Source organism: Lampetra planeri, chromosome 28, assembly GCF_965212315.1.
Source record: "Lampetra planeri chromosome 28, kcLamPlan1.2.h2, whole genome shotgun sequence".
NCBI classification, from domain to species: Eukaryota; Metazoa; Chordata; class Hyperoartia; order Petromyzontiformes; family Petromyzontidae; genus Lampetra; species Lampetra planeri.
Window position 1 is genome coordinate 8,793,415 of NC_136134.1, and position 22,897 is coordinate 8,816,311.

General features: G+C 55.5%; 1 pseudogene; it reads right to left on the reverse strand.

Moving 5' to 3' along the window:
- Positions 1-3,893: 3,893 nt before the first annotated feature.
- LOC144728284 (E3 ubiquitin-protein ligase MIB2-like) lies at positions 3,894-21,846 on the reverse strand (annotated as a pseudogene).
- Between the last annotated feature and the right edge of the window lie 1,051 nt (positions 21,847-22,897).

Below are 22,897 nucleotides of genomic sequence, written 5' to 3' on the forward strand. Positions count from 1 at the left end.
ACCCTCGTGTGTTCACTCGTTGCCAAGCAGCAGCAGCGAGCGAGCGATGTTGATGATTGCACAATCTCAGCCACCGCTTGCCCCCCAAACCGCTCTCACTCCCTCTCACATTCTCCACTCGCAGACCCACGGACACGTCGTGTTCGTCAGCTCCCGCGTGTGTTGCCGAGAGGAGGCACAGCGGGGGAGACGGAGCCCGTGCCGGAGCGATGCAGGTGGATTCGTTTCATCGCAGGATCGTTGAGTGACGGGCGGAGGCTAAGGGAAGCCTTCATCCAGCAGTGGACCATGACTGACGATGATGATGTTTGTGTGTGTATGGGGAGCGGTGGTACCGTGGTTAGCGCTACGCTGCGCTATGAACCTGGCCACCCGGGTTCGATTCCCGCTCACGACCAACACCAACAGTGACGATTATCTGAACCGATCCCGGGCCTCCCCTAGGTCGACTCAGCCTCAAATGAGTACCTGGTGCGATGTGTAAACATTGCCACTGGGGAGACAAAGGCGGCCGGGCCTGGTGTTGGCCACCCACCCCCTCGTATGCCGTGCCGACCTTCATAGGTGCTCGCTAACAGCACTTGCCCCTACAGTCTGTTTAGGCTAAATGTGGGACCTTTGTCTTTGTGAAGAGCGGTGGTGCCGTGGTTAGCACACTGCGCTCATAATCCGGACGGCCCGAGTTCGATTTTTGGCCGCGGCTAAAGCATTCGCCGGCTAAGAGTAATATCTAAATCAGTTCCTAAGCCACCCCCCACCCCCTAGGTCGACTCAGCCTGAATGAGTACCTGGTGCGGTGCGTGAATACCAGCACTGGGGAGACAAAGGCGGCCGGGAGTGGTGGTGACCACACCACCCACTCGTGCACCGTGCCAACTTTAACAGGTGCTCGCTAACTGCCCTTGCCACAAAAGTCGGTCCATAATAAAGGCCGATAAAAAGAGGGGGGGGGGGGATCTTTTAGTTTAATAAGAATATATTTTGTAGTAGTAGGTTTTTACCCTTTCAACTGGTACAAAAACTGACACCTTTATACAAGGCATCATGTTTGCAATAACCACAACACAAGCAGTCAAACACCAATGGAGACTAGGCTCTAAGGAAAGCTGACTCGGGTGTGGACCAATCAACTTCAAGGACAGTGCATATCATTATCAGAGTTTTTTCTTTTCTTTTTGTTTGCATTTTGACTGCTTGTGTTGTGGTTATTGCAAACATGATGCCTTGTATAAAGGTGTCAGTTTTGTACCAGTTTAAAGGGTAAAAACCTACTGTATTTTGCCACTGGTAAAGGAGGTCTCATAGAGTAGAATATATTTTGTATTTGGCTGCAACGTCAAAATCTTCGTGGCGCAGGCGGTGGTGGTGGTTGATGTATGACAAATTATAGTGACAGAACGCGATACAAGTAAAGCACTCTACGTTTATTTGAGTTCACGCTCCACCGATGTGCGCGTTCTGGGCGAAGACCCTCGCTGTCACCACAGCACCACGGTGGTGGTGGGACGTCGCTTGGCTGGCCTGGGAACGCCTGGGGAGTTCCCAGGAAGAGCTAAAGTCTGTGTATAGTGTAGTGTATAATGTATAGTAGTGTATAATTCATCGTAGTGTTGGAGTGTATAGTAGTGTAGTGTATAGTAGTGTAGTGTATAGTGTAGTGTGTATTAGTGCAGTGTATAGTGTATAATAGTGTAAGTGTATAGTGTTGGGTGTAGTAATGTAGTGTATAGTGTAGTTTAAAGTGTTGTGTATAGTGTAGTAGAGTATAGTAGTGTAGTGTATAGTGTTGTGTTTAGTAGTGGAGTGTATAGTGTAGTAGTGTAGTGTATAGTGCTGGGTGTAGTAGTGTAGTGTATAGTGTAGTAGTGTAGTTTAAAGTGGTGTGTATAGTGTAGTAGTGTATAGTAGTGTAGTGTATAGTATTCTTTGGGTCTTTCGGTAAAGTCACGTAGATAGGTTCAACGAAAATAACAAAAATAACAAAAAACTACGACGTTTCGATCGCAACACAAGCAATCGTCATCAGGAGGAAAGCTGCTGATGCAGACTCTTTTAAAGGTTAAATGGGTGTAGCCCAAGGGTCATAAGCGAAGTTGGCGGGGCTAGTGATGTTAATGTGAGAGATTAGCGTGTTAATGTGAGAGATTAGCATGTTAATGTAAGAGATTAGCGTGTTAATGTAAGAGATTAGCATGTTAATGTGAGAGATTAGCGTGTTAATGTGAGAGATTAGCATGTTAATGTGAGAGATTAGCGTGTTAATGTGAGATATTAGCATGTTAATGTGAGATATTAGCATGTTAATGTGAGAAATTAGCATGTTAATGTGAGAGATTAGCAAGTTAATGTGAGAGATTAGCGTGTTAATGTGAGAGATTAGCGTGTTAATGTGAGAGATTAGCATGTTAATGTGAGAGATTAGCATGTTAATGTGAGAGATTAGGATGTTACTGTGAGAGATTAGCGTGTTAATGTGAGAGATGAGCATGTTAATGTGAGATCGCAGAGCAGCAACGGCGAGCTCGGTGGCTGTGTTAGTGTGGGAAATTGAACCTGTTAATGTAAAATCAGAGGGCCGAAAATAACAACATCGGAAGGTGGTAGGGTGGGAACATCACAGCAAGTTACGACTTAATCTGGTTGATAACGTCCTTCCAATGATTGCTCAGTTCATACCCATCTTCTCGATTGAAGTTGTGTCTGTATATGTGGATGGCTTCATGAACGAATCTTTGTTGATAGCTAATGCGTTTGCAAAGTACCTTCGTCTTAGAGAAATCAATTTCGTGTGAGCCCATCGCGTTAAAACAATGATCAAACCATGGCCGAGTTATTGGTCCGACCGTGTGTCAGATCTGCCTTATGTTCACGAAGATCCCATCTCACCCACCCCGGATTTTCCATGGACTGGGTGCCCCTTGATAAAAAAAAAAGAATTATCATCTCAGTGGGCACTTACCTGATTGAAATAAAAATTATAATTTTCAGTCGATTTGACTCTTTCTATAATCGTCATCAGCAATAGCCACAACCGCAGTAGTAGCAGCGGAAGCATCAATTGCACCTCATATACGATCATCATCAAAATATAAAAATACCACTGTATCTGGAGTCAATAGAGATCAATAAATTGAACCCCGTCATCTGCTCAATCACCTCTTATCTCGGAAGCTAAGCATGCTTGAGCCTGGATAGTGCTCGTATGGGTGACCATCACACGCAGACAGGTGGCATAGGGCAGCGTCGCAAAAGCGTCTACTGTTGCACTGTACTTCTATGCTTCCACACCTACGGAACCTGCACTGAGCGGCGTGGTGAAGTATGGTATTTTAATAAAGCGTCTAAATGTTGAACGGCCGCTAAAGCCGTTGGAGGTGGCAGCCGGGGGGATAAAACAGGGATAAGGGTGAAGCAAGGAGGCCGAGACACGGGATGTATGTTTGTAGTCTTAGTTCTTTCGGTAAAGTCACGTAGGTAAAAAATGAAAATAAAATTAATAAAAAATAAAATAAAAATCACGACGTTTCGGAGGCAACACAAGTCTCCGTGTTGCCTCCGAAACGTCGCGATTTTTATTTTATTTTTATTAATTTTAATTTCATTTTTTACCTACGTGACTTTACCGAAAGAACTAAGAGCATGAATCCTTGCAGTCACGAAAGCTTCAAATCTACAAGTATGTTTGTAGGTTGAACTCTTTCCGCACCGTACGCAGCCAACCGTGCACACCGGAGGTGCGGGGGAAAGACACGGCGGCAGCGTGCAGCTGAGGGCGCCGCCGTCGATTGCGACCCCGAGATGCCGCACGGATGGATTCCAGGAGGGAGTGGGGTGTGTGTGGTAGGGGGGCATCGCAACGGTCATTGACACGCGGATGCAAGGGGGGGGCCACGTCACACGTAGATGTGCGTGCGCTCCGTCACGTCCCTGCGGCACAGCGGGCACGCGCGCAGCATGAGGCCGCACTGGCTGCAGGCCGCGTGGCCGCATGAGAAAACGAGGCCCAGCGGCCGCTCCATGCACACGGCGCACGTCAGCCGCGCCTCCATGTTGCGGCACCGCACGCGCAGGGCCGGGCCATTCTCGGACAATCCCTCGGCCTCCTCTTCCGCCACCGCCGCCGCCGCGTCGTCGTCATCGTCGTCGCTGCCGGGATCGTTTTCGTCGCCGCCGCTGTTGCTGCCAGAGGTTCCGGCGCCGTCTCCGCCGCTGGTGCCCGGGAAGGGGTCCTTGACGTTGCCGGCGCAGTCGTCGCGGCCGCCGCCCGGCAGCGGGAAGCCCGACGAGCGCGTCGGGCACTCGATGACGCTTCCGTCTGCGGTGTCGGGGGGGGGGCGGGCGTCAGCGAGAGCGAGGCAAGTTTCACCATCCCCCCCCACCACCCCCGCACCTCACATTGGCACGGTTGGCTACGTACGGTGCGAAAAAAGTTCCAACATACGAACGAGGCGCGAGCGGCTAAACCCAAATAGATTTCGCTGAAAGGATTTTGCCCGTCGTCCTGACGATCACTCGAGGACGAAGCTTCGCGCTCGGATGAGCAAAAATGGGTCACCGCATCGCGCGCTTACAGATGGCGCTTCTGCGGCCGTCTGGAACGCTCTTCCTTCCGATATGAGGAAGCCACGGGGAGCTCTGCACTTTTAAGTGATCTGGAGTGAAAACTAATTTCTTTAGAACGTCTTTTTGTGTTTAGTTTGTTGCCTTTCCCCCGCACCTCCGATCCGCGCGGTTGGCTACGTACGGTGCGATAGAAATATACCCGTTACATACAATAGACCAAGGAGACATGTACATGAAAAAAAATACTTTTCCAAAATCTTAGATTTATGTTGCACCTTAATCCAAGCTACTTTACAATAATTATACAATTGTACATAAGGGGCCGTCCATAAATGACGTCACGCGATTTTGGACAATTTTGCCCCCCCCCCCCTCGTCACACGGCGTCACAAAAAGTCAGACCCCCCCCCTCAAAAATGACGTCACAAAGCTCTGCCCCCCCCCCCCCAAAAAAAATTAAACATGCTTCAAATCGCTTTAAACTATTGTCATTGTAGTGCGTATTTAATGTGGCGCTGCACTCTGATGTTGTAGGAGAAAACATTTATTAAAAAGTCTATTTAATTAAGTAAAACGTGTTGTCTATATTTATTTAAAGTTGCGCATTTTGATGTGACGTCACATTTCTCACCCCCCCCCCTCGTCACAAATGTCTGACTGTCTGACCCCCCCCCCCCCCTCCTAGGTGCGTGACGTCATTTATGGACGGCCCCTAACATCATTGTGGAGGAGGTTATGATTTCTGTGGTCGGCCTCCACGCATCTTCACGGGATGACAAGCACTACCAACTTCTGTTGACTTTGCCACAGGGAGAATGTAATGTGGTGAACCCTGTAGAATGTGTCACTCCCCCCTATGTGCACGGGGCTTTCTTCTCATGCTGAATGGAAGTTCGTAAAAACAAATTGCAAAACACCTCAAACGGGATCCTTTAGACGGTCAGGAGACTCAAAAGAGGCTTTCTTTCTTTCTGGGCGCCACGGTGGCTATGATATGTTCACTACCTCACCTGGTATACAGGAGGTCGTGGGTTCGATCCCGACCCTGACGCCTGCTGTATATTTGGAGTTTGCGTGTCTCTCTCTCTCTCCCTGTGATCGCGTGGATTTTTCTCCGGGTCCTCCCGGTGTTCCCTCCACATTTATAAACATGCATTTCGAGTCTTTGGCTGCAATTAATTTCCACGTGATAAGCCACTTCGTTGAGCTATCATATGTGGCCAGGTCGTTTCTGGAAAAGAGCTACGTAGCAGCTGAGTGGGCCTTACCTCGTAAAATAAAAAATATAGTTTAGTTTTTTAGTTATTCTTGAGGAAATATTGACATCATAACACAATCATAATTGGTTTTGAGCGTGCGTTTTTCAACTTTTTGATTTGCCTTTTCCCCCTCAAAAATGTCCACCCCGACTCCGCTACCGGTGTCACGTCACGAGTTGAAGTGTCCACTCGCCTCGCTTAGCAGAGCAGTGCGAGCCTTCGTGTGGAAGAATGTCCCGCGGAAGTGGACACCACAGAGGTATTCCTGAGATCAATTCAAGTCTGGTCCACACATTCGTCGAGGTAAGCCCCGTCCCACGTCCCCTTCTTTCCACTGGGGGTATTGTTGATCACGTGATCGTCGAACTGGCCCAAATTAAGTTCACACCTAAATTTGATGTTTGATTTATTTTCCGTGTTCAGTCATTGGTGATCGGGCCTAGGCCTCACTCGAAAACCCGGTTTCACTACAGGTGGCTGAAACCAGGAAACCAGGAACCAAGGTCCTCAATGTTTCCAGCTCAGACTCCATCTGCCCACTAAACCTCTTGGTTTTTTGTTGTTGTTTACAAAGGCCCCTTTTCTTACCTTCCCTGAGCTTTTTGGTGATGGTCACCTGACACTTGAAACACCTCTTCATCCGCAGGCTGCACCCTGCGTTCAGGACACGCGCGCGAGAGACGCCGGTTGCGTTGTTAGCGAGCGACTATTAAGGCTGTCCATTTGAACGTGGTCGAGGTTTACGTTGCCATCGATTAACGATATTTCAATGAGCGATCCGCCTCCCACGCATGCACGCACCCTCGCAGAAACACACGCACGCACGCACCAACGCGCTCGCACGCACGCACCCTCGCAGGCGAGGCGGTGTTGGCAGGGCAGGAGGAGCGAGGGCGAGCACGGCTCGGAGCAGACCAAGCACTCGCTGCCTCCCAGCTGCTCCACGCCGCCCAGGTTGGTCACCGTCATGAGCGGCGTCGTGTGCACCCTGCGCAGGGCGACGGGACCCGCCACGGAGCCGGACTCCCATCTCCTGCGTGGGGGAGCGGCGGGGGGGGGGGCACAGTGGAGGGGTGGGGGTGGAGGAGGAGGGGGTGGGAGTTTCAGGGTGCCCGTTAGTTTTGTGGCACCACTGATGATGGAGAGTGCGCTGGCACGCACACACAGGGACAAAGATCCCCCGTATTGCTTGAGCAGACTGTTGGGGCAAGTGCTGTTAGCGAGCACCTATGAAGGGCGGCACGGCACACGAGGAGGTGGGTGTCCAGCACCACGCCCGGCCGCCTTTGTCTCCCTAGCGGCGATGTTTACACACCGCACCAGGTACTCATTTGAGGCCGAGTCGACCAAGCGGAGGCCCAGGACCGGTTCAGATAATCGTCACCGGTGATGGCCGTGAGTGGGAATCGCACTCGGGTTACCAGGTTCGTAGCGCAGCGCGCTCACCGCTCCACACTACACCCCCCCCCCCCCCCCATAGCCTCAACAGACTGCCGTGGCCACGCTAGTCACACGCACTCTCACACGCGCATCACGGACACGCGCTCTCACACGCGCGAGCGTCCAGGGGCGGGCGGAGCGAACCTGTGCCTCTGCGCGAAGTGCCCGAGCAGCTGGCGCACGCCGGGGTCGGGCTCCAGGCCGAGCGGCGAGCGGCCGGCGTGGTCGCGGACGAAGAGGTCCCCCCCGCACTGAGCGAGGAAGCACGCGATGGCCACTCCGACCGGCGCCGCCTCCGGGAAGAAGCCCGACGCTCGCAGCTGCGCGTCAGGAGAGCGGTCAGAGCGAGCGTCAAGAGCCGACGACCCCGAGCGTCACCGCGTTCATAAGCCTGGGGGGGTGGGGGGTGGGGGGGCCCGGGTGGGGGGGCCCATCACCGTCCCCTCCTCACCTCTGCGAGCATCTCGGCCTCGTCCCCGCACGCCGGCTGGGGCCGCCAGGGCGCGGCGTGGAGCCGGCGCGCCCCCAGTGCGGCGTGCAGCGCGGTGCGCCCCTCGGCGTCGCGGGCGTTGGTGGAGCAGGCGCCGTCGCGCACGAGCACCAGCACCACCCCGGCGTGACCCTGCCCCACCGCCAGAGCCAGCGCCGTCTGCAGCCGCCCCGTCGCCGCGTCCGCGTCGCAGCGGCCCTGCGGCAGGGGGGGGGAGAGCGACTCGATGGACGGCAGGGGGGGGGGGGAGTCGAGGCGTCGTCGGGCCGCGCAGAGACGGGCGCCGCGGTGGCTAGGAGATGTTGATTGCCTCGCCTGGTGTGCAGGAGGTCGTGGGTTCGATCCCGAACCCTGGAGTTGTGCGTGTTCTCACCGACAACAATGATGACAACGACTAGGAGAACGTCACCAACAACGACTATGACAACAACAACAATAACGGCGACAACAACGACTACAACAACAGCGACTACAACAACAACAACGACTATGTCGACGACGACTACAAAAACAACGACGACGATTATGACAACAACGACAACGAAGACTACGACAACGACTACAACAACGACTTCAGCAACAACTACAACAACGACGACTACAACCACAACGACCACCGGCAAATCCTCGCCCGAGCTGCCGTGCGCTCACCTGGCGGAGGAGCACGCGCACCACGGCCGCGTGGTTGTTGAGGGCGGCGAGGTGGACGGGGCGGTAGCCGTCCTCCTTGGCCACGTCCACCAGCTGGCGCGCTCGCTCCAGCACCACGGAGGTCGCTCTGTGCCGGGGGGGGGGGTCAGAGTCGGGGGTCAGGGTCATGGGGAGCGTCAAAGTCGGGGTCAGGTCACGGGGACGGGATGGGAGAGAGAGAGGGTGGGTGGGTGCCCGGGTGGTTGAAAGGTGAAGTGGGGATAATGATGAGCGTCACCAGGTGTAGCAGCAGCAGTATCAGCAGAAGCAGCAACAGCAGTGACAAAAGCATCAGCAGTAGCTGCTGGGGCATCATCATCACCATCAGTAGCATAATTGGCAGAAGCAGTTGCATCATAATTATCAGCTTCAGCAGCATAATTATTATCTCTATCTTGTCATCATCACCAGGTGTAGCAGCAGCAGAAGCAGCAGCGGCAGAAGCATCAGCAGTAGCTGCTGCATCATCATCAGCAGCAGCATCATTGGCAGAAGCAGCTGCATCATTATCAACTTCAGCAGCAGCGACTGAAGCATCAGCAGTAGCTGCATCATCGCCATCAGCAGCAGTATCACTATCAGCTTCTAATTGTGGGAGGGGAAAAACCGGAGGACCCGGAGAAACACATTCCTGCCGAGGGAGCTGGTAGGAACGTTGGGTTGCTCGGTCAATGTCCAGGGTCAACGGCAGCGTGGTGTATTCCGCAAATATGGCCGACTGTGAGGGCGGGCACAAGCCGGCGTGAGTAGGTTAAACGTTGAGTTTTATAAGGGCACCACGGGATGACCAGCCCCTCCCCACCCAGCCCCACCCCTCCCACCCCCCACCTAGCCCCTCCCCACCCTCCCCACCCAGCCCCTCCCCTCCCCACCCAGCCTCACCCTCCCCATCCACCCTGCCCCTCCCCACCCTCCCCACACAGCCACTCCCCACCCTCCCCTCCCCACCCAGCCGCTCCCTCCCCACCCAGCCCCTCCCTGCACGACGGATACAATAATCCCCTGTGGGCTGGTGTAACCAGGAGGTTCCTACCATTTAAATCCACATTAACCACTGGGAGAAAAAGAGAGAGACACGCAAACTCCAAATATACAGCAGCAGGCATCGTCAGGGTCGGCTTCGAACCCACGACCTCCTGTCGCCCAGGCGAGGCAGTTAACATCTCGGTTGAGACGTGGGTCACCGCAGTCGCTCGCTCACAGCTGGTTCCCTTTGAGCGCAGCCTGGTGCAGGATGTTGAAGCCGCGGCGGTTTCGGAGCGAGAAGTCGGCGGATGGCGCGGCGAGTAGCAGCGCAGCGACCCCGCGGGCCTCCTTCGCCAACGCGTCGTGCAGAGCCGTGTCCCCACACGCGTCCTGACCGCACAAAGATAAAGCCCCCCCCCACACCGTATAGCCTTCAGCGGATCGTTGGGGCAAGTGGCGTTAGCGAGCACCAGAGGTGGGACAAAGTCATTGTTATGCAAGTCCAAGTCGAGTCGCAAGTCATCAAATTCATGACTCGAGTCTGACTCGAGTCCAAGTCACATGACTCGAGTCCACATCTCATAGGTAGGACAAAGTCATTGTTATGCAAGTCCAAGTCGAGTCGCAAGTCATCAAATTCATGACTCGAGTCTGACTCGAGTCCAAGTCACATGACTCGAGTCCACACCTCTGGCGAGCACCCTACGAAGGCCGGCACGGCACATGACACACACACATACTCCTCACACACACACTCACGCACACATACACACTCATACACTCCTAACAGACTCACACACACACTCTTCACACTCACGTACACACTCACACACTCCTCACACACACACTCCTCACACACACCTCACACGTACGTACACACACACACTCCTCACCACACACACTCCTCGCCACACACACTCCTCACACACACTCCTCACTCACACACACTCACACACACTCACACACACACACTCACACACACTCACACACACTCACACACACTCACGTACACACACACTCACTCCTCACACTCACTCCTCACACTCACTCACTCACACACACACACGTACACACACACTCACCACACACACACTCACACACACACTTGACACACACTCACTCACCACACACACACACTCACACACACACACACTCTTCACACACACTCACTCACCACACACACACTCACACACACACTCACACATGCGGCGACGCCCCGCCCACCTGCACGTTGACGTCACAGGCGTGCTCACAGAGGACGCGCGCGACCTCCGCGTAGCCGCGGTTGGCCGCCACGTGCAGCGCCGATGAGCCGGAGGAGTTCACGGCGTCTGGGTCGACGCCGTCCTGCAGCAGCAGCAGCTCGCACACCGCCTCGCGGCTCCTGAGACAGAGGGGGGTGGTCGTAAGCTACCGACAACTCGAGAAACGCAAATTGACAGCAGCAGCAGCAGCCAAATGCAATTTTTTGAAAACGCGATTCTAAAATTGTGGAGCAAAAAAAAAAACTGGCAGGCGCAACAGCGTCACCGCCGTGTGCTCGCGGACGGCCCGTGGAAAGTAGATGCCGTAGAACCGCTTCCGAAATCTCTTCCGTTTCTGGCCTCCCTCGATTCGCGGGGCTGGCCGCGAGATGGACCGCCCTAGGCCGCAGGGACTCCGTCTGAGGCCGTTTTTACGAGTCATCTCAAACCGAGCCCTGACCTGAACGCAGCAGCGACGTCGCAAAACCAAAGCTCGTCTTGGGCCACAGAGCTGCTTCCAGAATGCCTTCACGGTGACGTTGACCCCCAAGGGCAGCGATGACCTATCAACGATGGATCGTCCAGTTACTCTGGTAGTGCGTTGTCTTTGAACTGTGCGCCTTTTGGCGTCATCTGGTCGAACACCATATGAGACTAGGCTCCAAAGAAAGCTGTCTCTGGTGTGGACCAATCAGTTTCAAAGACAATGCATAAATTATCAGAGTATTGTTTTTTGTTTGCATTTTACTGCAAGTATTGTGGTTAATGTAAGCATGATTAATTGCAAAAGGTGTCAGTTTTGTTGCCAGAAAAAAAGGGGAAAAACCCTATTAGTATATTTTGGTACTGGCAAAGGAGGTCCCATGATGGATCACCCAGTTACGGTTCTTGTGGCTCAATCGGCCCGGACTGCCTGGGTGGGTGGGGGAGGGGGGAGGGGGGCCCCGTGGGGGGCCGGCCCCCCAAGGCCTGGGCTTTCTGCATACCCGTAGGCCGCGTAGTGCAGGGCCGTGTCTCCGTCGGGGTCCCGGCATGCCGCGTCGGCCCCTCGCTCCAGCAGCAACGACACGGCCGCGCCGTGGCCCAGGTGCGCGCTTACCTGCAGCGCCGTCTTGCCCTCCACCTGCGCGTCCACCTACCAGCACGCAAGCACCCACCCACCCACGCACGCATTCACTCACCCACGCACTCACTCACCCACTCACTCACCCACCCACGCATGCACTCACCCACCCACGCATGCACTCACCTACCCACGCACTCACACACCCACGCACTTACTCACCCACGCACTCACCCACGCACTCACCCACTCACGCACTCACCCACCCACGCACTCAACCACCCACTCACTCACCCACCCACCCACTCACTCACTCACCCACCCACGCACTCACCCACCCACGCATGCACTCACCTACCCACGCACTTACTCACCCACGCACTTACTCACCCACGCACTCACCCACTCACCCACCCACGACCTCACCCACCCACGCCCTCAACCACCCACGCCCTCACCCACCCACGCACTCACCCACCCATGCACTCACCCACCCACCCACGCACTCACCCATCCACGCACTCACCCATCCACGCACTCACCCACCCACGCAACCCACGCAACCCACGCGCGTTGCTTCTAAATGTGGAGGGAAAAACCGGAGGACCCGGAGAAAGATCCACGCGGCCACGGGGGAGAGATACGCAAACTCCACATATACAGCAGGCGTCGGGGTCTGGATCGAAACCCACGACCTCCTGCACACCAGGCGAGGTAGTTAACATCTCGTGCCTCTGAGTCGTCCTCTCTCCCCTCTCTCTCTCTCTACGACAGCGAGCGGATACCGAGCGAGCGACGTCCGCACCTCGTGCGGGAACGCGTCGAGCAGCGCGCGCATCTCCCGCACGTGTCCGAGCGCCGCGTGCGTGACGAGCAGCACCCCCGGGGGGTCTCCGCGGGCGCTCGAGGGGCGGGGCGAGGACGGCGGCGGTCCCCCACGCAGCACCACCTCGAGCAGAGAGCCCAGCGAGCCTGCGCGCGGCACACCGCATCGCGCGCGCCACACGTGACCGCGCGCGTCACACCGCATCGCGCGCGCCACACGTGACCGCGCGCGCCACACCGCACCGCGCGCGCCACACGTGACCGCGCGCGCCACACCGCACCGCGCGCGCCACACGTGACCGCGCGCGCCACACCGCACCGCGCGCACCACACGTGACCGCGCGCGCCACACGTGACCGCGTGCGCCACACCGCACCGCGCGCGCCACACGTGACCGCGCGCGTCACACCGCACCGCGCGGGCGTGCGCGTCGATAACGCTGTGACGATTTGCTCTTCAACCTTACCAGGTGAGTGGGCCGGAATGACGACGATGACGACGTTGACGACGACAATGACGATGATGGTGACGACAAGGATGCCGATGACAGTGACGACGATGATGACGATGATGATGGTGACGACGATGATGACGATGACGACGATGATGGTGACGACGATGATGACGATGATGACGACGATGATGGTGACGACGATGATGACGACGATGATGGTAACGACGATGATGACGACGATGACGATAACGACGACGACGCTGACGCGTCATACGCTTGCACACGTTGGCAGATTATCGTTTGTTTGGCTCCGTCGGGTGGTGGAGGGTCTTATGACTACACGGGGAGGGATACGGAGTTGGAGGAGCAGGGGGTGGGAGGAGGGTGGCATTTAATTCCTTGCACCAGGGCCGATGCCAACCTCGCCTAGGACGCCGCTGTGAGTGTGTCTGTTTGATTTTGTCGGCACAGGTAAACAACCCATCGGACAATAATGCAAGCTGTCGATAGGGACCTGGCTCCACAATGGACACGTGGCGACAGCAAATAAACATGCCACCGATGACGGCGGGCAGTGCACTGCGCGACAAACCCGGCCACCCGGGGCTCGATTCCCGCTCCTCGCTGGCCAACAACCCAGCGACGATTTTTTTCTGAACCCGTCCCGTGCCTCCCCTAGGTCGACCCAGCCTCAAATTGAGCACACGTGGTACGGAGAGTAAAAACATCGCCGCTCGGGAGACAAAATGCGGACGGCCGCACCACCCCCCCACTTGCCCCAACAGTCTGTTAAGGCTACACCGGGGAGGGGTGGTTGTGGCGGGACCTTTGTCTTTGTGCGTGCGTGCCGCTCACTTGCCCCGCGAGTCTTGGGCCGAGCGGGATCTTCGGGGGCGGCCGCCGAGACGCACGTGGAGTCGTCTACGAGTGACGCCGCTCCCAGGACCTGGTGAGCCACGGGGGAGGGGGGGGGGGTGAGTGCGAGGGGGTGGCCAGGGGGAGGGGGGTGATGAGGTGAGAGGGAGGGGGGCATGCAATGCACGAGGTGATGGAGAGAAAGAGTCGTGGTGCACAAGAAGGAACCTGCGAGGTATGGGAGGATACTGGGAGACATGGGAAGGGATTGTCTTAAAAGCTTTATTTTGGTGATTTCGAAAACAAATGGTTAAGCCATGTCCTCAAGTGAAGAACAGGTCTGTCATTCAGACGCTGTCTTTCCGACAGAACCCGTTCTTCACCTGAGGACGGCTGCTTGCGTTGTGGCCGAAACGTCGTGAGAATTGTATTTTATAATGTTTTATTTTTATTATTTTATTATTTCCCTTCTACGTGACTTTACCGAAAGAACCAAGAAGATATACGGGGGATATTTGAGTAAAGAGGTGAGCGAGTTACGAGGTGAGTTGCGAGATTCCTGGGTGACGTGACGAGGTGGGTGAGTGGCGAGATTCCTGGGTGACGAGGTGAGTGAGTTAGTGAGTGACAAGGTGAGTGAGTGGCGAGGTGGGTGACGAGGTGTCTGGGTGACGTGACGAGGTGAGTGAGCGAGTGAGTGACGAGGTGAGTGAGTGACGAGGTGGGTGACGAGGTGTCTGGGTGATGTGACGAGGTGAGTGAGTGAGTGAGTGACGAGGTGAGTGAGTGACGAGGTGGGTGACGAGGTGTCTGGGTGATGTGACGAGGTGAGTGAGTGAGTGACGAGGTGAGTGAGTGACGAGGTGGGTGACGAGGTGTCTGGGTGATGTGACGAGGTGAGTGAGCGAGTGAGTGACGAGGTGAGTGAGTGACGAGGTGGGTGACGAGGTGTCTGGGTGATGTGACGAGGTGAGTGAGCGAGTGAGTGACGAGGTGAGTGAGTGACGAGGTGGGTGACGAGGTGTCTGGGTGATGTGACGAGGTGAGTGAGCGAGTGAGTGACGAGGTGAGTGAGTGACGAGGTGGGTGACGAGGTGTCTGGGTGATGTGACGAGGTGAGTGAGCGAGTGAGTGACGAAGTGAGTGAGTGACGAGGTGGGTGACGAGGTGTCTGGGTGATGTGACGAGGTGAGTGAGCGAGTGAGTGACGAGGTGAGTGAGTGACGAGGTGGGTGACGAGGTGTCTGGGTGATGTGACGAGGTGAGTGAGTGAGTGAGTGAGTGAGTGAGTGAGTGAGTGACGAGGTGAGTGAGTGGCGAGGTGGGTGACGAGGTGTCTGGGTGATGTGACGAGGTGAGTGAGTTACGACGTGAGTGAGTGACAAGGTGGGTGAGTGAGTGAGTTACGAGGTGAGTGAGTGGCGAGGTGAGTGAGTGGCGAGGTGGGTGACGAGGTGTCTGGGTGATGTGACGAGGTGAGTGAGTGACGTGACCCTCACCGAGTCGCCTGCAGTGAAGCCCTCCGCCTGCAGGGCCATCGGCGTCAACACATCAAGACATTAAACGTCATCGCCATCACCGAAAACTAATCATCAACATCGTTACTCATCATCAACATCACCATCGTCACCATCATCGTCACCATCATTGACATCGTCTAGACCATCACCATCATCACCGTCAATTTTAAAAACTGTCATCAACATCATCAACGCAATTATCATAAACAACACCATCATCAACACGATCACCATCATCAACACCATCACCGTCATCACCAACATCACCGTCATCAACATCATCAATAGAAGTCACCATCATCGATATTATCAACATCATTATCATCATCATCACCAACATCAACATAATAACCATCAATATCATCATCGGCATCATCATCAACATCATCAACATCATCACGATCATCACGATCATCGACATCAGCATCATCAACACCATTACCATCAACATCATCACCATCATCATCATCGACATCACCATCATCGTAACCCCCCTCCCCCGCCCCGCCCCCCCCATCATCAACATCATCTCCTTGCAGAGACTTCACATCATCCTCCTCATCATCTGTCATGTGTAGAGGGCAGTGAGACGCAAGTCGATTGAACTGCGTGCGCGTGTCTGCAGAGACAACGCCTGTTGGCCATGCATGTTTCGAATCCAGCAGAGGCAGCGAGGGTTCGTGGATCGCGCAAACGCTGCGAAACTCCCATCCCCCGTGCGCGTCGAGGCGGTACAGCAAGTGCGGACTAATCTCCATCTATTCCATCTGCACCGGACAGAGCGCTACCCCCTCGCGCGCCCACCTTGGTGAGCGCGTGCGGGTTGTGGGTCGAGCGCGTGCCGCTGGGGTGGGCCACGTGCACGTGCCCGCTCTCCGTCACGCGGTTCACCCGTCCGAGACGCCCCATGTACTGGAGGGGTCAGCGGTCAGGGTCAGAGTTGGGGTCAGGGTTCATGGTTTGTTGCAGCGGCTTTGACAACCGATATGCTGCCCCGCCGCCGCCGCTGCTGCTCCACACAAGAGACGAAGATCGCCCCGCGTTGACATTGACGGTTGGGGCAAGTGCTGTTAGTGAGCGCCTATTAAGGACGGCACGGCACACGAACAAGGGTGTGGTGGTGGTGGCCAGCACCACGCCCGGCCGCCTTTGTCTCCCCAATGCTGATGTTAACACACCGCACCGGGTACGCTTTCAAGGTTGAGTCAACGTAGGGTGAGGCCCAGGGCTGGTCCGAATGTCCGTTACCGACGTTGGCTGTGAGCGGGAATCGAACTCGGGTGACCAGGCTTGTGCGCTGGCTACTACACTACCACTCCCCAGAGACAAAGACCCCCCGTAAAGCCTGAACAGACTGTTGGGGCAAGTGCTGTTTGTGTTTGAGGTCAGGATTTGAGTTGGGGGTCAGGGTTTGAGTTGGGGGGGGGGGGTCAGGGTTTGCTTTGGGGGTCAAAGTTTGAGTTGGGGGAGGTCAGGGTTTGAGTTGGGGGGTCAGGGTTTGCTTCGGGGGGGTAGGTCAGGGTTTGCGTTGGGGGTCAGGGTTTGAGTTGGGAGGGGGTCAGGGTTTGAATTGGGGGGGGTCAGGGTTTGAGTTGGGGTGTAGGTCAGGGTTTGCGTTGGGGGGGTGGGGTCAAATTTTGTGTACGAGGTCAGGGTTTGCGTTGCAGCCACACTCGAGCCTCGTGCTCGCGCCGTGACCCCCCCCCCCCCCCCGCGCGTACCGCCGCTGTGCGCTCCACCTGGGTCATCTCGCTGTTCCAGCCGCCGTGGCCCCGCTGCAGGACACGCAGCGTGCCGGGCCGCGCGTCACGCGGGCGGAACGGAGACGCGGGCAGCGGTGAGGCCGAGGAGACGCGCTCCGACCCGCACAGCGCCGCTGCCTGCCCTGTGTGGTGGTGGTGGTGGGAGAGACGCCAGGGTTCCATAACCGACCCGTCACAGATGTCGCCCCTCTTTGTTGACGGCTTCAAGTTTTCTCTCCGGATTGTTTGAGTCGCTCCGGGAAAGTAAGAAGCAACCACGCGAACCTGTGGCCGCTTCATCAATTAATTGACACGATTCTGGTCACAAATACCAAAGATCCCCCGTATAGCCTGTAACAGACTGTTGGGGCAAGTGCGGTTAGCGACTGTCACCTATGAAGGCCGGCACAGCACACGAGGGGGTGAGTGGCCAACACCACACCTGGCCGCCTTTGTCTCCCCATCGGTGATGTTTTACACACAACACCAGGTACTCATTTGAGGTTGAGTCGACTTAGGGGGGGGCCCAGGACCGATTCAGATAATCGTCACCGGTGTTCGCCGTGAGCGGGAAACAAACTCGGGTCGCCGGGTTCGTAGCGCAGCGCGCTAACCGCTCCACCACCGCTCCCCGCACACACAAAGAGTCGAGAGGGGCCTCGCGCCGGCTCGGCTCGGATGTGGCAGTGGAAAAAAAAATGGGGGTGGGAGTTTGAGGAGGAGGGGGGGGGGACGGGCTTATCAGTGAAGCCCCAGTCGGGACTTACCCAGGCTGGGCAGGTGCTCCCGGAAGTAGTGGCCACCCAGGGCCGGGCTGACGCAGCGCAGGTCGACGCGGCCCTGGTGCCCGACGCGGTACACGCTGCGGCTGCCGCTCGCCTCCCAGAGCACGCAGGCCACGCCGCTCCGCTCGTCGCCGTCCCAACCGCGGAGCTCCGTCACGCGGCCCACGCCACCGGCACCGCCTCCTCCGCCAGAGTCGGGGGGAGGGGGGGTCCCATCGCAGAACATATATCAATGATAATTGTTTTTTTACCCTTCTATCTGACAACAAAACTGACACCTTTTTTTACAAAGAGTTATGTTTACATAGACCACAATACCTGCAGTCATAATTCAAACAAAAAACATAACTCTGATAATGTGCACTGTCCTTGAAGTTGATTGGACAGCTTTCCTTAGAGCCTAGTCTCACATGGGTTGGACCAGATGACGCCAAAAGGAGCACTGAGGTTCCAATGGTGGAACATATATCAAGTTAATGTTGGATTGTCAGTGGTCCGTGTCGCCTTACCGTCCTGATCGCCCCACTCCCAGTCCACCCCTCGCACGACCTTTGCCCCCGGGAATATCCCCATGAGTGGCACCCTCTGCAGGCCCATGCGGCAGCCCACGGCCACCCTACGGAGCAACAGGACACGCGGTTAGACTCGGCGCCAGTCGTGAGTGAGAGTGTGGAGGTGGTGAAATTGCCGTGTCTGTGGGTTGGACAGCGTTGGCAGGAATGTGCACAATGGAGGAACGTGCAAAATAAAAAAAACTATCTTCTTGGTTCTTTCGGTAAAGTCACGTAGAATGGAAATAATAAAATAATAAAAATAAAACATAATACAATAAAATAATTATTTTATTATGTTTTATTTTAATAATAAAAATAAAACAAATTAAAATAATTATTGTATTATGTTTCATTTTTATTATTTTATTATTTCCATTCTACGTGACTTTACCGAAAGAACCAAAAAGATGAATCCCTGCAGTCACGAAAGCTTTAAATCTAAAACTAAACTATTTTTTATTCATGGCAAAGAGGGCAATAACAACCCGTACAAGATGCTTATCGTCGATTGGGAAATCGCACGCGGTCAAATCATGGACGCCAATCACGGGAGATAATATAAACTACATTTTTATTTTACCAGGTAAGGCCCACTGAGCTATGTAGCTCTACGAAGTGGCTTATCGTCGTGTGGAAATCTATAGCGGTAGCCAAATGCTCCAGCAGCCAAATACGATTGTGTAATATGCACAATAGACGGTTCCTGATGCACTACCGCCCGTCAAAGACAAAGCTGCCCCATGTAGTCTTTAACTGACTGTAGCGGCCAAGTGCTGTTAGCGAGTAGCACCTATGAAGACCGGTACGGCACACCAGTGGGTGAGTGGCCAGCACCACGCCCGGCCGCCTTTGTCTCCCTCGTGGTGATGGTTTACGCGCCGCACCAGGTTCACATTTCGGGCTGAGTGGACTTAGGGGAGGCTCAGGACCCGTTCACATGATTGTTGCCGGTGTTGGTGGCCGTGAGCGGGAATCGAACTCGGGTCGCCGGGTTCTTAGCGCAGTGCGCTCACCATTGCCGCGGCCTTCACAAGCGTTTTGTTATTTGCTGTAACCATGGTTTCCATTGGTTCTCAGCGCGCTAACCACTGCGCCACCGCTCCCCAAAGGCAAAAGATCCCCCGCACGGTATAGCCTTTTAACAGGCTGCAGAGGCAAGCGCTGTTAGCGAGCACCTGCGAAGGCTCCCCACACACAACCCACACTCGATGTTCTCCATCACTCCGTGGCCCACCAACCCCCCACTCCCCGCACAGCTGGATTATCGATGATCACTGGAGCGTGGGCACGCGGCATCGGCCTCCGAGTGCCCTTGCCCGCGTCTCCGCGCTAATCTCAGCTCATCCCTCGCAGGGATCACAGCAAGCTCCGTTGCCACCACGTGCACGCTAACGTTTATTAGACGTCGTGTAATTATAATGATTGGAATTTTGGTTATGCTGGATAGCCTCGCTCTCTCAAGATGGGTCCTGAAAAAACTGAATTTCAGTTGAGTTGGGGAGCTGAAGGGGTGGATCGGTGGGTGAGTGGATGGTTGACTGAGTTGGTGAGTGAGTGGATGAGTGGGAGAGTGGGTGGGTGAGTGGGTGAGTGGATGGTTGACTGATTTGGTGAGTGAGTGCATGAGTGGGAGAGTAAGTGAGGGAGTGAGTGGTGGAGTGAGTGGATGAGTGAGCGAGTGTGGTGAGTGAGTGGACGAGAGAGCGAGCGGGTGGTTGATTGAGCGAGCGAGTGAGTAGACGAGTGAGCGAGCAAGCGAGCGGGTGGTTGATTGAGCGAGCGAGTGAGTGAGTGGACGAGTGAGCGAGTGAGCGAGTGGGTGGTTGATTGAGCGAGCGAGTGAGTGAGTGAGCGAGTGAGCGAGCGGGTGGTTGATTGAGTGAGTGAGTGGACGAGTGAGCGAGCGAGCGGGTGGTTGATTGAGCGAGCGAGTGAGTGAGTGGGTGGTTGATTGAGCAAGCAAGTGAGTGAGTGGACGAGCAAGCGAGTGAGCGGGTGGTTGATTGAGCGAGCGAGTGAGTGAGTGGACGAGTGAGCGAGCAAACGAGCGGGTGGTTGATTGAGCGAGCGAGCGAGTGAGTGAGTGGACGAGCGAGCGGGTGGTTGATTGAGCGAGTGTGTGAGTGAGTGGGTGGTTGATTGAGCGAGTGAGTGAGTGGACGAGTGAGCGAGCGAGTGGGTGGCTGATTGAGCGAGCGAGTGAGTGAGTGGACGAGTGAGTGAGAAAGCGAGCGAGCAGGTGGTTGATTGAGCGAGCGAGTGAGTGGACGAGTGAGTGAGCGAGCGGGTGGTTGATTGAGCGAGCGAGTGAGTGAGTGGGTGGTTGATTGAGCGAGTGTGTGAGTGAGTGGGTGGTCGATTGAGCAAGCGAGCGAGCGCGTGGACGAGAGCGCGCCACGCACGGCACGGCGCGAGCGTGCTCGTAGCGCTGGAACGCGTGCGTCAGCTCGTGTCGGCCGCCCGCGTAGCAGCGCGTGCAGAGGTCGAAGTCGCGGCACGAGACGCAGCGCCAACGCAGCCCCGCCAGGCCGCGCGTGCCGCAGGCGTCACACGCGATGTTCGGGTGCCGTACGCCTGGGGGGGCGGGGGGGGGGGGGTCAACGTTAGGGGAGGAGGCACTGGTTCATTCATTGACATCGTTATCGTTAAGCATCGTCGCGGTCATTGTCATCATCATCGTGATCATCATTGACATCATTGTCATCAGCATTGTCATCATCATCGTCGTCGTGATCATCATTCCAGTTATCATTGACATCATTGTCATCATCTTCGTCGTCGTAAATATCGTTGACATAATCTTATTGTCATCGTCGTCTTCATCATCACCCTTGTAGCCTTAACAGACTCTTGGGGCAAGTGCTGCTAACGAGTATCTATACAGCACAGACACCACACGCACCCACACACACCCACACACAACCCTCCCCACACACCCACACACACCCACACACAACCCCCCACGCACCCACACACACGTGCGCAGGGCACCCACACACAAACCCCCACACACACCCACACACAAACCCCCCCACGCACCCACACACAAACCCCCACACACACCCACACACAAACCCCCACGCACCCACACACAAACCCCCACACACACCCACACACCCCCACACACCCCCCTCCCCCCACACCCCCGCTCGCAGGGCCACCCCCACCGATCTGCGCGTTGTCCAACAGCAGCAGGTCGTGTGCGCCCTGGTAGCCGGCTCGGTAGTCTGCGCGCTCTCCCGTGTCCCACTGCACCACCACGGTGCGCGCCTCCCTCGCCGCCCGCTCGCCGCGTCGAGCCACCAGCGCCACGGTGCCCGCGTGGCCCTCGCCGCCGTCCTGCTCGGCCCAGCGCCAGTCACGGCCACGCACCACGCGGACCCCCACCTCAAACATGAGCGCGGCCTGCCGAGAAAAAACGAAGACACCCCCCACACCAACCCACACCGGCCCGTGTAGCCTTTACTGATTGTTGGGGGTCAGTGCCGGTTCGCGAGTAGCAGCAAGCTATGAAGGCCGGCACACGGTGCATGGGGGGGGGGGGGGCAGCACCACGCCCGGCCGCCTTTGTCTGCCCAGCGGCGATGTTTTACGCAGCGCACCGGGTACTCGTTTTGAGGCTGAGGAGCAGTGCCGGATTATCGTAGCTACACATGTAGTAGCTACACATGTAGTAGCTACACATGTAGTAGCTACACATGTAGTAGCTACACATGTAGTAGCTACACATGTAGTAGCTACACATGTAGTAGCTACACATGTAGTAGCTACACATGTAGTAGCTACACATGTTGTAGCTACGGGCCTCGCACTTTCAAGGGCCCCGCGCTAAACGCTTTCAAGCTATCAATTCCGATTCAGTGGTTCTGCACTTGCTCCATTACTATAGTACTATACCGCCTTCAATTTTTCCGAACGACTGGGTGTTTAAGGTTAGCGATTTGTCATATTTTCCGGCTGTATAGCAAATGGAAACATACAATTACTTTACTACGCAAGTAAAAAAAATAATATTTTAATATTTACGTGTTTTTGTAACATATCGCTACAAGGCCCCGCACGAGATTCATCCGGTATTGCACAGGAGCCGTTCAGACAATCGCCACCGGTGTTGGCCGTGAGCGGGAATCGAACTCAGGTCGCCGGGTTCGTAGCGCATTGCGCTAACCCCCACAGTGCAGACACCCACACAGCCCTGTGAGCCATTCGGCTCTTGAATCGGGTGCAACTGCAACAAACAAAAAACATGAACAAGAAAACATCTTAAAGTGACTATGTGCAAACAGAAAATCCAAGAAAAGACAGCAAAATATTGCAGGAAAATCACCGTACACCAACCCTGTGCAAATATCCCAGTGGGATGCAAGTCAAACAACAACAACAACAACCACAAGACAACTTAGATTAAGGCCATCAGTCTAGCTCTGTACTACAACAAACAAACATG